General features: G+C 48.1%; 1 protein-coding gene across 4 annotated transcripts in view; it reads right to left on the bottom strand.

Annotated features, from left to right (window-relative positions):
• The window catches only part of myt1lb (myelin transcription factor 1-like, b), a 98511-nt gene that overhangs the window by 64122 nt on the left and 17918 nt on the right, over positions 1-16471 (bottom strand). The gene's annotated exons all lie outside the window — the stretch shown is intronic.

Here is a 16471-nt window from a genome sequence, read left to right as displayed (position 1 = left end):
GATTTCCCTCCTCGTTTCTACGTCCTTTGCAGCGAGTTGGAGGAGGGAGAGAGAGGGAGAAAGAGAGGGGGAGGAGGGGGAGGAGTGACTAAGAGGGTCGACGCTCTGCTCCGTCGAAAAAAAAAAAGAATAAAAAAACAAACAAAAAAAAAAAACGGAAAGCAAATCCCTCCATAAAACAGAGGAGGAGACGGTGGCGCCGCTCGAAACGCCGGCTGTGTGTCTTTGTTTCTCTCTGCTGCTAATTGAGAGGATGTATGGGAGCCAACAGATGAGGTGCTGATGGTGTATAGGGACCGTTACAAAGACTGAAGGCCCCATAGGGAGCCTAGCAGACGGCCCACACACACACACACACACACACACACACACACACACACACACACACACACACACACACACACACGCACAGGTCTCCTAGGACTCAGACAATCCCATGAAGCAGGCGTCTATTGGGCGGTAGGTAAAAAAGGTAGAGAAGCTGGTTAAAAGCAAACTTCACTTTGAACCAGCAGGGGGGCGGCGGCGGCTTTCATTTCCATTCATGACATGCGCGCGTGCTCCAATTTTGTATACCGAACCCTCTGCGGGCAACAACGAGAGGCGTGGCCAAGCGAGAGTTGTGAGTGTAAAATGCTGAGCCGTGGAAGCGCCATTCTCATTTTATGACCCACCCCCCTGCTTTTTATAAATACTTTTCGATTGTTCTCAATCGCAAGTGGAAGTGCGGCAACAGAAAGCCAACAGAGCGACCGGGAGATTGAAAAAAAGACCATCAACCATCAGATTCATCCCTGCAGGTACTGAAATCACATCGCTTGGCTCGCGGTGACATAATTCCATCTGCATCTGTCAAGCAAAATGCACGCAGCGCACGCACACACACACACACACACACACACACACGCGCAAACTCTCCCAGGCAGGCAGGCAGGCAGGCACGCACACACACACACACACACACACACACACACACACACACACACACACACACACACACACACACACACACACACACACACACACCCCTCCCTGCATGGCCCCAGGGGTCATTATAATCAGAGTGTAAGTGATGTGTCCGTCCTCTGATGAAGGTCTTCACACTGGGGGCTGCTGATGACAAATCACAGCTCCCCAACTCTTCATCAGGACGCCGTCCACACTTCCTCAATATATATGGGAGCGGAATATAAAGAATGAGGTTGGGTTGAGTGGCTGGGTGGGTGGGTGGTCGAGGAAGGGGGTGGGGGGGGGCATGAATAACAGTAAAGCAAATAGAAAGTGACAAATGGCAGGAGAAAGGAGCGGGGAGGGCCGACGACGAGAAGGTTGCTGGTTTCAGCACCACGGACAGCAACGGAGGAAGCAGGAGAAGCACTTTTGCTGGGAAATGAATGGATTTGATCCCATTCGTGCACTGGAAATATTGTTACTATATACATTTTTTTTGCTCTCAGATCCTCCCTCTGGGAGACTCGGGAGTGACAATAACAGAGATTATGATATAGGATATAACGATATTAAGCAAAAGTGGCGACGGCTTCTGTTCTTGCTACGACTCTTATTGTGAAAACGCACCGCAAACTGGCAGAGATCATCTAGAATACACAGGGTGAAACGTATTCATGATGTTTATCTAATTTTTATGACTGGCTGTTTATCTGACACTCTATTCTGAGTGCTGCTGGCCATTCAGATCCTTTTCTTTTCCCGGAAAGGTATTATTCCTGTAAAACGCTGCAATTGATGTGCTCAGGAGCAAAAAAAAAGAAAGAAAAAATGCTTGCGATTGTATTTCTGTTTTCAAAAATAACGCGGGGCAACCTGCCATAATAGCCTCAAAGCTGCTGCTCATTTAGTTATTCTGGTTGCAAAATTTCACAAATGTGGCAATTCATCACCGTTCAAGCCTGAACACCGGGACGCTTTCTCACAGATCAGCTCCATTTGCATTGGATGAGCAGAAAAAAGAAGATTTTCAAATAGGTTTCAAATAAGTCATCTTGCAAAATAATTGACCGAGTGAGTTTTCTTATTTTGAATGTGCAACTCAGTGAAATTCCTGATCAACGGTATAAAAGATCCATCTATCCATCTATCCACGTATCTATCTGATGCACAGTCTACTTGTTGCAGGTAATAATGTGTGCACTCATACTGAGAGCTGACAGAGGGGCGGGGCTAAAGCAGAAGGTTCTGGTGAGGTCCCAGTGCAGGAACACACTCATGGACATACAGTCCGTACATTTAATGGTCTTCACACAAACACATGCTAACAAGATACAGTATATATTACCAAGGGATTCTGATCCTTCCCTGGCCTGTGTGTGTGTGTGTGTGTGTGTGTGTGTGTGCATGATTTCTGACAGTTTATGCCTTGGAGATTAAGGGAAAACCATGTTTGTCTGTACTAGGATCCTATATCTATCAGAGGCAGGGCAATGGCTACTCTGGAACAAGCACGCATGCATGCACGCACGCACACGTGCACACGTGCACACGTGCACACACGCAAACACACACAAAGGGACAGAGAGGGAAAATGCAGTTATTTAAAGACAGACACAAATGGCACATGAGGACATGGGACACACTAAAATAAACACACATTACAAGATCCACATGCTTTATTGATGTGACTTGTATGCAAAGACACACACACACACACACACACACACACACACACACACACACACACACACACACAGGCCAAATCTTGTTCTCCCAGGCTCTGGCAGTGACTCGGGCTGCCTGACCTACATTCTAGCAGATCCTCACATCCTCTCTTCTTCTGCGTGCCCGCTCATGGCCACTTGGTCAAACACACACACTCACTTATACACAAACACACACACGCACGCACACAATTATGAGTTCTTGGTCTATTTATTAAGCAAGTTTGAAGACTTGCACTACCTGTACGGAGTGGATTTGAATGTAGGAGCTATCATTCGCAGGTCAGGTGAGGTCAGGTGACCATTTGCTCTCATTAGCAGCCTTGCTAAATGTAACAGGGTAACTGCTTGACAAGGTTCCATACCAACTAGACTTTTGAGCCAAAGCAATGTGTTCACCAGCTGGTCTGATTAACCAGACTTAAAAAAAATCTTTAAATATTCAGTGAAAAAAACCCAAAGTATTTTCACCAACCATTTGAAGTTAAAACTATAATGTCCTCTGTGCAGTGGGCGTGCTTTTCAATGTTCCAGCTGCCACACTCTACGCCCACACTTGGACAGGTGTTTTTCTTTCTTTTTCTTTTTTTTAAATGCCACTTTTTGGGCGGCACTTTAAAAATCCCAGCATCATGAGCTGCTTTTTGTTCCCCGGCAGCACACGGGACGGGAACCCAAACAAGGTTTAACATCACTGATCTAACGCGCCGCGGAGACGAAACCACCCTGTTAACCTCGCCGCTGCATTTCACTGACCACACTGGCAAAACAGCGATTTAGCAGCAGCAAGAAAAGAGAAGAGAAGAGAAGAGAAGAGAAGAGAAGAGAAGAAAAAAAAAAAAGAATTCCAGGCGACCAGACGGCTCAAACACTGCAAGAAGACATTTTCTCCATCTACTCTGATAGCAAGTGAATCATCAATACACAGAAACAGCATATAGAGCCCTATAGAGGTAGGAGAAAGAAGAAAACTACAAAAAATTAACCTTGGAAATATCATATATATGTATATATATATTATATAACAATGTAATATGATAGTAATTTCTATTGCTTTGTCTGTCTGGTACATTTAGAGAAAATGACAAATAGAAAAACTGAAATTTAGAATCTGTTTTTAATACTCATTATTTTGTGCTTTGGCCTTAGTGTTGCCATCAGGCCTCGTTCTGAGAGGCTGTGTGCATCTTCCAGGAGTGAAGCAACTTGATTCCACTAAAGACTTGAAAGCAGAGCTATGGAATCTGAACTCCACGAAAGAAATCCTTAAATAAAGCAAGTAGTTACCCATCAACTCCACTCCCTTTCAGCCGTTTCAAACACTTTCAGGTCTCTTTTTAACACTTCGTTCCACATCTTGTGTGTCATTTCAGTATTTCGCCGCTTTGGGAGACGCCAACTCGGGTCAACAGACGGACTTCAAGTTTTCACTCTGGCTGGAGCGAGTCCGGAGGTCTCCTGTGGAAAATCCCCCGTCCAGCCGGCGTCGTCCGAGACGACGAGAGTTCAGAGGTGAGAGAAGCTATCGCGCTGTGAAGTGGTTTCAGCTCTTTGCGACTTTTTCCTTCTGATCGGATCAAAGGGGAAGAGAGAGCCAAAGACACACACTCTCTCTCTCTCTCTTTCTGTCTCGCTTTCCTTTTCAAGGACGTAAGATATGGAAGTGACCGCCAGACGTGACCCACCTCACGGACTCAGAACTCCTCAAGCACGCTGAAAATAAACCCAGCACGAGCGCTGAAACATGCAGCCTTTTTATATTATGATTATTATTTCTCAGCAGCAGCCGCAGACATAACACGCACGCACAAGCCTCTAAAAGCCCTCGCACGGCCGTCTGGGAGGGAGGAGAGATCCGCCGCCACAATTACCCACAGTGGGGTAATCACGAGCACAATGCGCCCTGGGTAGGAGGTGAGAGAGAGTGAAAGAAAGAGAGAGAGAGAGAGTGCGAATGCTCAGGTGAGAAAAGAACGGCAGACGGCAATCAGCCCAGCAGGAAGACGGCGGAGGGAGAGAGAGACGGGAGCAAAGGGCCATTCCTTTAATTTCCAAGGGAGAGCCGAGGCCTTAATTACTTGATGAGTCTCCTTCTCCCTTCTTCTCTCCCTCTACTTTGCACTGTGTTGGTGCCAAAGCTTGTGTGTGTGTGTGTGTGTGTGTGTGTGTGTGAGCATGAGTTGGACTATTATCAGAAGAAGGAAGGCTCCACCGCATCGGAAAAAAGCAGCTGTGTGGTTCAGTGGTCGAGTGTCCGCCCTGAGACTGGGAGGTTGTGGGTTCGATCCCTGGCCGGGTCGAACCAAGGACTGTAGAAATGGTTCCCATTGCCTCCAGTCGGTACGGTTAGAATTACGGGGTGAGATCACCCAATGACAATCACTGGGACTTTTTAAAAAGGAGGTGAGCGAGAGGGCAGGGAGGGGGGAAACCGAGTGGCCGAGCCGAGCGGGACAGGCGAGTATCCACCTACAACGCCTTCCAGCTCAGGAAGCGAAGCCACGTCGACGCTACGCTACTCCCGAGGACGTGACTCCCTCTGACGTGGAGCGGAGGTGACCTGTGGTGCGAGCATGAAAAATTTACACAGGGACTTTTTATTTCAAAAGATAGAGCACTCACCTCGAGCGGTAAATACACAACACACACACACACACACACACACACAAGTGCGCGCACTAGTCTGACAGATGCTAACCGGCATTTTTTGCAAACCATGCAGCAGTTATCTCAACAACCGCTCAGCCAGGTTGTTGTTCAGCCGGAGGAGTTCAAGGTCCAGTGTGTAAAGGTTGGCCTGATTTATGATTTTTATATTGGTGAAAGCTTAATATCCAGGTTAAAATACATTCATAAAAATGTGTACACCGACTACAATAAAAGCCATTTGCATAGATCAAGGCTCTTGCTCCCAGTTAGCTGCTACCTTGCACCGCCATATTTCTAAGGAAGCCTGGTGTGGACGATCCAGCTGCCTCACAGTGCATTTCGTATTTGGGGTGACGGCTCAATTCCACAAATAGACCAACGAAGAAGAAAGTGGACGAGGTGTCCAGGTTTGTGTGTGTTTGCCACCGTAGCTCACTGGACAGCTCGGGAGAGGGAGTGTGAGTGGTCCATTGTTGGAGACACCAAAAGGAAGAAGCTTGTTGCAGAAATTATTATTACTTTATGCTTTGATGTGTAATCTCAGTTAAAAAGAACAAGGGTCTATTTTAACGAGGCAATCTGTCATAAACATGTACAAATTTTTTTTTTTTTTTTAATTGCTGTTGGTTAGCAGGTTAGTAGCGGGTGCGAAACTGTGAAATCTGGTATCAATCCATTACCAGGTAAACACCGGTTCAGTGTCACTCATATCAGCAGGGCTGCATTTTTTCTTTTTTTAAATGAAGGTAGCTTATTAGCCTTCACGTAGGAGTGACTAATAAATTTGTTTACGAGGGTAAATTAAATCCAGCGTCAGCCATTAGCGGAACACGAGCCAACACTAGCGCGGCAACGGAGCGGCGCAGCGAGGCGGGGGGGGACAAGATACAAGACAAGCTGTGTTTCCATGACCCCTAGAACTGCGCAAAACCTACATATCGCAGTAAAACACTGGTCATGGAAACAGCTAAACTTGGAAAAACCTCTAAAACATGGCTAAAAGGTTTTGATGCTCCCATAAGGGTTTTTTTCCAGACGTATCCATATAGAGGAATATCGCAAAAGTGTCATGGAAACACTTTTTTGCGCATTTACACGTCAGCGGACGTGATGTACGGGGTCACGTGACCAGTTCACTTCAAGTGAAAACGGTGCGTTATGATTGGACGGAGGAGGAGACGGAATATTTTCCACAAGAGAAAAACACAACCATTCTTGACAGCAAACAAACGTAAACAAACAAAAGCAAACGTAGTTCATGTCAAATTGTGCGGGACCAGATTTTGGCGAGAATAGATTATGCGCTTCACACCATTCAATGGAAACACCCGCAAATCGACATTGTACTCTCTCGAAATTTCCGAACACACGCTTTTATTTCGCAAAAAACTGTAATGGAAACACAGCTAGTGATTAGAAACTTTTTCCCGGTGAGATTGTTTTCATATATCTATATATCTATATCTGTATATATCTATATGTCCACAAACATTCACCATAGCACCAAATGTAACACTGAGAAATATAATACGGCTGAACTAACGAAAAAATAACATATTTCATGAGTTGACTGACTGAGCACCTGATTCCACCACACTGCTACTCACAGTGACACGTGCACTTGCCCTTTTGCAGCTGCGATTAATTATTTAACCCTAATACCACTAGATGTTCACAACAACCAGCAGCCAAAGCTCTAAGAAGTCTGTCTGTATTTTCAATTTCGGTAAAAAAAAAAAATAAATAAAAAAAAATTATGTATCAAATTCATTCTTTTTTCACACCGACTAACTTTGCGTCTGGGCTCTAAATGCGTATTTCTGGCGAGCCGTGGACTGAACACAGCGCTACACTGTGGTCTCTGTGACGATGAGCAACGTGGCCCTGAATTTATGGCAGACAAGAAAAGGGAAAAAAAAACTGCAAGTTGATGAGAGATCATAAACAAGCAGTGAGTCAGAGGGACGGGGCCGCTGGCACAGAACAGCTGGACAGAGATCAGCTGGGAGACGATGATGATGATGATGATGATGATGATGATGATGATGATGATGATGATGAGCGAGACGAGTGTGAAGGAGTAAAAAGGAGGACTGGAGGAGGTGACAGATTCCCTTTCATAGACGTCTCTTCTTCTTCTTGCTATCTTTTTGAATTGTCTGTGAAACCGAGAGGTGCGGAGCAGGTGATCACCGCTGGTTCAGCCACTAGAATTGTACGAGTCCTTTTTTTAATGAGTGTTCTGAGATGTTCTGCTGAGGAACGTCTGGCACAACACTGAGGCGAACCGAGTGCTCATCAGTGAATGGGAAACATCACATAGAATCTACAGATGTAGAATATGATGAATAATAGGGCTAACTGGTGTCTGGGGGTTCGACCCTCTGCTGCGTCTGCGCAGGAAAAACTGACTCTCACTTTGAAGGTTGCCGCTCTCTCATTTGCATCGGGGGTCCGACCCGACACTCTTCACCAGCGGAGAACAACAGCCGCTTTTGTGTCGCTCTCTCTGACATTTTTTTTTGTCTCCCCCTCCGCCCCACCCCACCCCCACCCTCCAACATTTAGCATTTAGCGGGTTTTTTTCGCGCTGCCGTCCTCATCCGTATCAGATCCAACCTCATGAATTAGCAAGGGCACTGCCTGCTGCGCTCGCGTGTCAGATACGCAGGGTGTGTGTGTGTGTGTGTGTGTGTGTGTGTGCGTGTGTGTGTGTGTGCGTGTGTGAGCGCGCCAGGAGTGCATACTAACACACCACTGTCTGTGTCTGATTGCACCCGGGTCTCTCTGCACTGATGAGCTCTATTGTTCTCCCTCGACTCCCCCCCCTCGCTCTGTTTTTAATCTCTGTCTCTTTCGTTCTCTCTCTCTCACACACACACCTTCCAACACACACACACACCTCTTCCTTCTCTTTCCCCCCTGTTCATCTTGCAGCGTCGACCCAGAATACCAACGATGCAGTCTGCAGATAGATAGGGCTGTCTGTCACATGACCCTATATGTCCTCGGGCTTTACCCTGGGATGACAGCAGGCACGCACATGCACGCACGCGCACACGCACACGCACACACACACACACACACACACACACACACACACAACACACACGCACGCACACATGCACAGCCACACAAAGAAACCCCCAGCTTGGCATGCTCTATCCCAGGGTAGGCAGTGAAGCAGGCAGGCAGGCAGGCAGGCAGGCACACACACACACACACACACACACACACACACACACACACACACACACACACACACACACACACACACACCGTATTGCAGGCATTTATATTCAGGGTTTTACACACACTTGGGCAAGCTAATGGGCACACACACACACACACACACACACACACACACACACACACACAGTCACCTCAGGGAAGAAGCCACGAGGAAGGAGAGAGAGAGAGAGAGCGAGGGAGAGAGAGAGAGAGAGAGAGCGAGGGAGAGAGAGAGAGAGAGAGAGAGAGAGAGAGAGAGAGCCCATGCATTGTCTTTCTCTCACAGTTCTGCGGGCGAGATAGAAAAACAGCGAATATCCCCCCAATTCCCTTCTACTCAAGCTCTGATGCACGCACACGCGCACACACACACACACACACGGCTCCCAGTGGGAGGGCACCCCAGCCGTTCCCCCGCACAACACATTCGTCACTGACAAACGCTCCACGCAGACGCCGGCTATCCTGCGGCACCAAAAATAGCAGCATCACAACGCCGAGCGGAGCGGCACGGAAAATATCCCCCTGCCAGCCAGCCAGCCAGCCAGCCAGCCAGCCAGCCAGGCAGCCAGGCAGCCAGGCAGCCAGCCAGCCAGCCAGCCAGGCAGCCAGGCAGCCAGCCGAGGGATGTCGGCTGCGCTGGCTTGGGCCGATTGAAAAAAGTAAGAAAACAACGACAGCAACAGCAACACAAGGCAGTGGCTTGGGCTTCCACTGACCCTCCCGACCGTCTCTCTCCAGCTCCACGGTCCGAGCCACAGCGACCCCAGGAAAGCTCCCGTGTTGAAGGTCCTTGAAGGTCCTCGCTAATCACACAGCAAACATTGTTTGAGGGAAGTTCAGATTTCCAGTTTTCTTGACCTTTCCAATCCAGGTCTCATGACCTGATCTCAGGCTGATCGTTCAAATGTTGTTGTTTTGTATGGTAGCTTTATTGACAACCAGCTGATCATCCCGCTGGTTTCGTTGTAGAAGGGTATTGAGCAGCCGAATCTACCCACTGAAATCGCACTACAAGGCACAAAACTCTACCATATCGACAGTTGCAACGATGCAGAGAGTGTCTGAGGTTCAAGCAGCAGCACCTGCATCAGTGTTTATCAAGAACCAGCCAAAGAACTGTTACCACTGTTAAAAAAAAGACAGAGAAAAGCAACAAAGCTTTGCAAAAACAATCCCTGCGTGCTAAACTTCAGTCCTCCACACACACACATTTATTTATTGATCTATTTTTTTTTTCTTCATCCCACTTTGTGTGACACAATATAATGATTGAGCCGTGACCAGAGGAGAAGCGAGGCAGCGGGAAAGCCACCAGCTCGGCCGGATAATTATCACACATGCCCACACTGGAACACAAGCTGGAAAAACAATCCGACACGGAGCCTCGTGTTTGCGGATGTAAATGTACTCGTGTGTGTGTGTGTGTATGTACTTGTGTGTGTGTGTGTGTTTACCGTGCCTGTTTTTCTGTGTGTGTTTTTCTCTGTTCATCCCCCGCCCATATTTCCCATATTTAGCGACCCGCTGCGAAATATGTATACGTGCATTTTCTGGGTTCTTGTCAGGAAAACTTGTTATGCTGATAATCACACTGCCTGTTGAGGCGACATCGAGGTGACGGCATGCTGAGAGAAAGGTGGGATTGCGTTTTTTTGCAGCGGCGGAGAAAGCGAGGACGCAGCCGGAAGAGAGAGAAGAAGAAGAAGAAGAAGAAGACCTTAATGTAACACAACACACGCATGTGCACATACAGGAAGTGAAATTTTCAGCTGAATGCTGCTTTTTGCTTGTTTTGGTATTTTATATTTATTTTAACAACACTGTGTTGAGTGTAGAAATGATACACATTTAATATTGTTGATATCATGAATATTAGTCATTCATTTTAGCACGTTATTTGGTCATAAAATAATATAAGCAACAGCAACAAAAAAAAAAATATCTAAGGAGCCCCTTGGGAGCCAAAAGAGCCGACTCTTTAATGAGTCGAGACCAAAGAACCGGTTCTCTGAACAGAGCTGGAATTCCCATCACTTGCATGTTGCGTGTGTGTCTGTGTGTGTGAGAGAGAGAGTGTTTGCGCCTGTGTGCGAGCGGGGCTCAGGTGGATTGCGAAGTCGGCAGATGGACATTTGGAGCAGCTTTGCACCCTGCAGCAAAACTACAGGCGCAAACACAGACACACAGACACGCACACACACACACACACACACACACACATGGCTGTAACATTAACCCTGTGTGACTCCAGCCAGCAGAGGGACTTCAAAAAAGATCAAATCCTCCCAGACTCCTCAGATAGCACGTCGGCACGCTGATCGCACGCGTCCGTAACTAATAATAATAATAATAATAATAATAATAATAATGATAATAACAATGATGATGATGATGATGATGATGATCAAAGTTTTTCCTGCCTCGTCAAGAGTCAAAACAAACAAACAAACAAAAAACCTGCGCAGGGCGTTTTCGTCGAGAGACCTCCGACGGCGACCGAGGCGAGCGGTTGATCAACATGACGCAAGAAAATTATTTATGTATGTAAAATATAAATATATACAAGTAACGCCACCAGACACTTTTTTTTAAAGCAGAGGTCCGACTTGTGTTTCAACACAGAGTTTGAGATTCTGTAAACATAGTAAAATATTAACTAATGGAAAAATATTTACTTCTTATTAACAGCCCCCCCCACCACCGCAACAAAAACAACTCTTTTATGTTGGGCACCAAATTTTTAGTCCAGTAGCATCAAAATTTGAAAGTGTTGGAGCTCCTATGCTTTACCTAATTCTAGATAGATGGATGGATGGATGGATGGATGGATGGATGGATAGATGTGCTTTCGTGTCTGTCCCAAATGGTGACAGAAATTCCTCTTTGACAGACTAAGGAGGAGATTTAGGGCTCCTACTTGCAAGCGGTCGACTATCTCTGTGTTCTGACTGAGCTGACAAACTTCACAACAAGATCTGTCACTGATTTGACACAAAAGGCCACAGGAAACAAAGCGCACAATCGGCCAAATTCGGGGCACAAAAATGAAAAGGTTCAAATATGTTTGAAGACACTGAAAAGTTGGATCTTTCCTTGGACTTCCATCCTTGTTATTGTTTGCCTGCTCCTGGCTGGACCGCCCTGCTCGGCTCTGTCCTGTCCTGCTCGGCTCTGTCCCGCTCTGCTCTGCTCGGCTCTGTCCCGCTCTGCTCGGCTCTGTCCCGCTCTGCTCAGGCCCTGACTTCAGAGCCGATTTAAACAAATTAGGTCAGCACCTCGTCTGACGGCTCGCAGCCATTTCCTCTTTGCGACAGGCCCGAGAACGAAGTGGACGTTGGGACGAATCGTCCATTTCAACGGAGTCGCTCACCACCGGCGTGCAGGCCGGAAAAACTCTGCGGGTTCCGGGTTGCTTCCGCGTTAGGCAGCCCCATAGAGCATGCTCAGTAGGGCCACTTCCCATCATGCCTCTGGGAACTCACGCGATGCACCAGGACGCACCGGCCAATCAGAGCGAGCCGAGACACGGCAGCACGTACGACGTATGATGTCACGTTTTTTTCCCCGAAAGTTTAATATTTAGATTAAGATTAAGATGGAGATGATTTAAAGATCTACAATAGAAAGATGAGCCGTTTAACAGGCGCTTCTTTGCGTATCGCTGTCTACGGGGGGAAAATGCTTTGTGGGCTTTTTGGCTGTAGAGCCTCAAGTATTCGTTGAGCCACCGTGTTGCCAGTCCGGTATCCAGCTCACGTAATCTAATAACTCCATGAGGAGGACAGTTGGGGTTTTTCTCGTGTCCGACATCTTAAAAAAAGAAACAAAATGCCCTTGCATGAAACGATGACATCTTTTAGGGTTGCGTTGGAGCTCAGGAGGCTGGAGTCGTCCTCTGAAAGCGCTCGGTTCATCTCAGGCCTCCCGAATTTGGACTACTTATTTTTTAAATTTCGCTCCAGCTTCACTCGCCAGCCCCGGAAAGCTCACACACTCGCCTCTCCATCCCAGCAGCCCCGGCTGGAGGGGGAGTGGGGAGGGGGAGCTGCTGCTCTGCTCTCTCTCTCTCTCTCTCTCTCTCTCTCTCTCTCTCTCTCTCTCTCTCTCTCTCTCTCACTCTCTCTCTCTCTCTCACTCTCTCACTCGCTCCCCGAGGAGCCTCTCCTGCCAGCCCGGTGCCACAGATCAACAGTCAGCCAGCCAGCCGTGCACTGACCTCATCCCTCTCTCTCTCTCTCTCTCTCTCTCTCTTTCTCTCTCTCTTTCTGTCTCTCCCTCTATTTCTGTCTCTCGCTATCCAGCCCTCCTTCCTCCCTCCAGTCCCCCCCTCATACCCCCCCCCCCCCCGCCCCCCGCCAGAGGCACTCGCTGTCCCCGCGTCTCCTTCCTACGCCAACCGCCTGTCCTGTTACCATCGGTGCATGTCTGTCTGGCAGCCTCCCTCCCTCCCTGCCTGCCTGCCTGCCTGTCTGTCTGTCTGTCTGTCTGTCTGTCCCCCCTCGTGTGTGTGTGTGTGTGTGCCCGCCTGTCCATCTGCCTGTCTGCCTGCCAGCCTGCTCTCTCTCTCTCTCTCTCTCTCTCTCTCTCTCTCTCTCTCTCCAGCCAGCCTCTTTCGCCAGGCTGCCCGTCCACTACTCGTCATCAGTCTTCTTTGTCCGCCAGCGTACCTGTCTGCGCCCCCTTAAACCCCCCCACCCCCCCAACGCCCCCAACCCCCCCGACAGTCTGCTGTCCGTCGACGACTCGCGGCTCACTTTGTGAGGGAGGCGAGCGAGAGCGTCGTGGACGGCGACCTTTCCGAAGCCGCTCCAGCGGCACGATATCAGCCTCGCTGGCCGAGCTCCCCAAACTTTGCCCATGTCACGGCTCCAAACAGCATCAGCCCCTGGCCGGGGACCATCTCCAACATTGCAATAGCGCTACCTAGGCCAGCTTGAGGAGCAAATCGCTGTGATAAATGGTGGCAAACGTTTTATCACAGCGATTTGCCAGTGAAATGTTTTCCTTTTGTCTTTCTCTTTGATCAACGTATCGAAGATATCGCTTCGATTTCTTTCTTTTTTTTTCAAGGAGACGGTGGGCGGGGCCAAGGGCTTGTCTCCAGCAACATTTCCTGCCTCTCCCCGTTTTTCAGACGCTTAGTCATCGGGCCCGCTTCCTGCCAGCGCTGTCTCATTCACACGCTCGCCGCGGCGCCGGGAGGATCCTCGCTGAAGCGGAGGAGGCGAGCGCCGGGCCCCTTGGAAAGATTGTGCTAAATATACACAAGGTGGGCAAATTCAAATAATACAAAAAAAAAGCTGCAGGTGACGTGTGTAATATTTGGAGAGTTATAACAAGAAACAGCAACATCAAGTGGATACATTTTAGATTGCAGTGCTCTTTCACTTCAGTCCCCCGAGGGACTCCGTACCCTCCCTCTCCCAAGCTTGCCAGTGAACTACGTCCCCGAGGGACTCCGTACCCTCCCTCTCTCAAGCTTGCCAGTGAACTACGGTGGCCTGCGCACACAAACATGGACACTTCGTCCACCAGTCACCATCATTACGAAACATGCTGTCAGGCAGCTGGATTGTCCACACCAGGCTTCCTTAGAAATAAGAATGTGCAAGATGGCAGCTAACAGATCTATGTATATTCTTATATACATATAATAACCATTCTAAGGGTAGGCAGACCAAATGACTTTTATTGTACTGCTAGTATACACTTTAATCAATGCATTTATGGGCTTTGCCAAGATAAAAATCATAAATTAATCAAAATTTTACACGCCGGACCTTCAAACATTGCAATGTTGTGCGCGGCCCTTGTCGTTTCCTTTCCTCACACGTCTTAAACACCTCTCATCCGGGGAATTTCCCATTTTTCCATTCGCCAACTTTTTTCCCCCTTCCGAGCAAAAGTCCCGCTGCCGGCGATTGTTTAAATCTTTAAATAACACGCTTTAATGCAATATTAAAATATAGAATTCCGTCTGTACCCTGTTTTCTCCACGGCGAAACAATGGAGGAAGTCTTTTTTTTTTTTTTTTTTTTTTTTTTTTTTCCCCACCTTCCCATCCAGCTCCCCCCACCCTCCCCGGGCACCTCGCTACGTGTTTACAGTCGCTCCGGCACGAAGCGCCGGGGTTTCGCTGTGAAGCACATCTAAATGCCTCTGCAGCTGCAGCGCTAATCCCTGTTGTGGATTGGCCCAGTTAGTGGCTCCCCAGCTTTTAGAAGGGGAACGCAAAAAAAAAAAAGAAAGAAAGTGGGATGAGGTAGTGGTGGTGGTGGTGGAGAGGAGGAGGGTGGGGAATAAACCCGGCCCGTGTTTTTTTGTATTTTCTTTTTTTCCGCGGTGCTGATAGATGTTATCTGTGTCAGCCTTTGTTTCTTCCCTCTTTGTCCCTCGTGTTCCTTCTGTTTCGCCGGAGAAGACAGCTGTGTTGCGCGCTGCTACTGTGTGCGCTAGCGAGCCTGGCATCTGCTGTCGCCGCCGAAAAAAAGGGGGGGGGGAAAAAAAAAAAAAAAGAAAAACGAAATCACAATAAGCGACCCCGGCTACAGACACCCGTCTTTATCCAGTCGACTGCCATCTTTCCGCCTTTTTTTTTTTTTAATCCTCTGCGACGAGATGAAAAGCAACAACCGCTGCCGCCGCCGCCGTCCTTACAGGGGGAGGTGGAGGGGCGGGGGTGGGTAACCGTGCTCCCCATTCCCACGCAGCTCGCTAATAACCCGCCAATTACTGAGCCGCACAGCGGCGAGAGGGAACGGGAGGGAGAGAAATGCTTTTCACAAAAAAAAAAAAAAAGAGGCTCTCCTCGCGCTAGCGTTGCCTCGTTAGCCAGCCAGAGCTACGTGGCTAGCGAGTCGCGGTGGAGGTGGGGCTCACGCGGTTTCTGAGCAAAGCCCAAAAAAAACAAAACAACCAAATGAGGTCCCTGCAGATGGAGCGACGTCCCAATGACGGCTACGTCGGTCGGCTGCCTAAGTCTGGTCTTTCGGCCGGCGAAGGCACGCAAGATTTTTTTTCCCTAAGAGGAAATAGAGATAACCACGCCCCCAAACTCTTTTGATTGGTCCCTGCAACGTCTCTTCTTGTTTTGGGTCATCTTGCCGATTTCAAATCGACAGCGCTCCATGCGCCACCGTTGGTGGGGAAAACCAATCACCTCGTAGTCATTTCAGGTACATCATCTAGAATGATGATGAACACCTGCGGACACAAGCAGCGAACTTGTGGGGGTTTTTGCCAACATTGTCATAAAGGGAAGTTGTCAACACTGCACACGGCCAGGAAGCAGAGACTTTGACAGTCCACTTTTGGAGATTTGGATTACAAATATAAAAGACTACACATGTAGCCTAAGATATCTAGGGATGTATATAGTACAGCTATAGCGCCGTTGATTCCATGTAATGTATCTCTAAGTGCTTTACCGAGTTTAACAGGAAAAAGTACAAATGAAAAGTAAAAGAAAAACATCAAACAATAACGTTTTTATTGTTTGATGTTTTTATTTTCCATTTCTTCTTTGTCAATTTAAAAATTCATTATAACAAGGAAGCACTTTCAAGATAGTGCGGACACGAATAATAATTTAAAAATCAGAGTGAAGAAATAAATCTTGAGCCGTTGTAAGCAAACTGTTGCCTCTGGCGCGGATAATCAATATGCTGATCCTCCAGCCACCAAAGGGTGGCGCACTCGAGGTGGAAGTGAGCGACTGCAGCGACCAATCAAATGAGTTTGGGTGAGTCTGGGGCGTGGTTATGTCTAGCTGGGGAGCTCATTTAAATCGCCTAATCAGACGAAGACCACCTCTGGAGACTGACGCTTCCAGGGTGGGGGTGAGGCGGGGGTGAGGTGGGGGTGAGAGGGAGTGCATCATCCGACTCCGTCAGAGAGGATGCACCCAAACAGGC

The sequence above is a fragment of the Nelusetta ayraudi genome, unplaced genomic scaffold (genome assembly GCF_046127955.1).
Source record: "Nelusetta ayraudi isolate G7.1 ecotype Tasmania unplaced genomic scaffold, CSIRO-AGI_Nayr_v1 ptg000021l, whole genome shotgun sequence".
Taxonomy (NCBI): Eukaryota; Metazoa; Chordata; class Actinopteri; order Tetraodontiformes; family Monacanthidae; genus Nelusetta; species Nelusetta ayraudi.
The sequence above is the reverse complement of the archived record's forward strand: the minus strand, read 5'-3'. Positions and strand labels throughout refer to the sequence as shown.